We start from the raw sequence: 1,755 nt of genomic DNA on the forward strand, positions 1-1,755 counted from the left end.
TTTTTTTTTTTTTTTTTGAGACGGAGTCTCACTCTGTCGCCCAGGCTAGAGTGCAGTGGCTGGATCTCAGCTCACTGCAAGCTCCGCCTCCCGGGTTCACGCCATTCTCCTGCCTCAGCCTCCCCAGTAGCTGGGACTACAGGCGTCCGCCACCTCGCCCGGCTAGTTTTTTGTATTTTTTTAGTAGAGACGGAGTTTCACCGTGTTAGCCAGGATGGTCTCGATCTCCTGACCTCATGATCCGCCCGTCTCGGCCTCCCAAAGTGCTGGGATTACAGGCTTGAGCCACCGCGCCCGGCCAATTTTTTTGTATTTTTAGTAGAGACAGTGTTTCATCGTGTTAGCCAGGATGGTCTCAATCTCCTGACCTCGTGATCCGCCCGCCTCGGCCTCCCCCTCCCAAAGTGCTGGGATTACAGGTGTGAGCCACCCTGGCCAAAAAATATTCTTTTTAATCTAGATTTAGATTAAAAGGAATTAGGATAAGCTTATTTTATAAATTAAAACAATGAACATTATGATGTTTGTTTGAATGCACATTTGATATAGAGATTATGGATGGCAATTGTATCTTATACTAGCCTCAGCATTGCAATTCTTTTACATCTGAGTTTTGTTTCTTGTATAGTGGCAAGATAATTTTTACACAGATACATAGTTGCAAATGGTAACAACTTTAACATGAATTACCTAGAAACTCAGGATACTGTTCCATGGAAAGAGATGGCAGAAAAAGTTTTGTCCTCAGTTCTATACAAAAACAAAATTCCAATTTGGGTGACTAGGAGGATAATGGTATTGGCAACTAAAATGATTCCTCGCTAAAAAGAGAGAAAATTCCAAGAAAAAAAATCATGAGTTCGATTTTGGGCATTTTGTGTTTAAGGTGCTTTATTTAGAAATATAGGAATCTTCCTATAACCATGGAAATAATTGGTTCACTAAAAACCAAAGATGAAATATTGTTCTTTTAGGATTGTATAACCTCATGTAACCTTTTCCTCTGACCTCCAGCCGTGGCCTACTTTTAATGAAATTTTAATGGTTCATTTCAGAAACTCATCACTCTTGGAAATTCATGCAGCCACTCAGCCTGAGATTCAGAATTCTGCTGTTTCATCATTTCAGATTTCTTGACCTGGCTACAGATGCATCCAGGACAATGTCATTTTGTGTTTAGCAAAACTGAAATAACTCACAGACTCTTGTGTTCTTTTTGATTACTACACATATCTAAGCTAGGTCATGCTAGCATTCTTCTCTCTCGGTCAAGCTGAATTAAAATGTGTTTTAATGAATGACATGTTATAGAGCAAACTGTTCATGTTGTTTCCCTAGCAGTATGGCACAACGATCATTCATTTATTCATTTACTTAACTATTCATCCGGTGGAAACATGCTGTATCCTTCCTTGATGAGGGTACATGACTATTAGTTTGCTAGGGCTGCCATAATAAAGTATCACAGATTTGGTGTCTTAAATAACAGAAATGTATTCCTCGCAGTTCTGGAGGCTGGAGGTCCAAGATTGAAGTCCCGGCAGGTTGGTTTCTTCTGAGACCTCTTTCCTTGGCTTGCTTGCTGCCTCTTCACATGGTCTTTTCTCTGTGCAGGCCTCCTGGGATCTCTTAGTGTGTGCAAATTTCCTTTTGTTATAAGGACACCAGTGAGACTGAATTAGAGCCCACCTTAATGGCCTCATTTTGACTTAATTACCTCTTTCATGACCTTACCTCCAATGACAGTCACATTTT

Source organism: Theropithecus gelada, chromosome 3, assembly GCF_003255815.1.
Source record: "Theropithecus gelada isolate Dixy chromosome 3, Tgel_1.0, whole genome shotgun sequence".
Classification (NCBI taxonomy): Eukaryota; Metazoa; Chordata; class Mammalia; order Primates; family Cercopithecidae; genus Theropithecus; species Theropithecus gelada.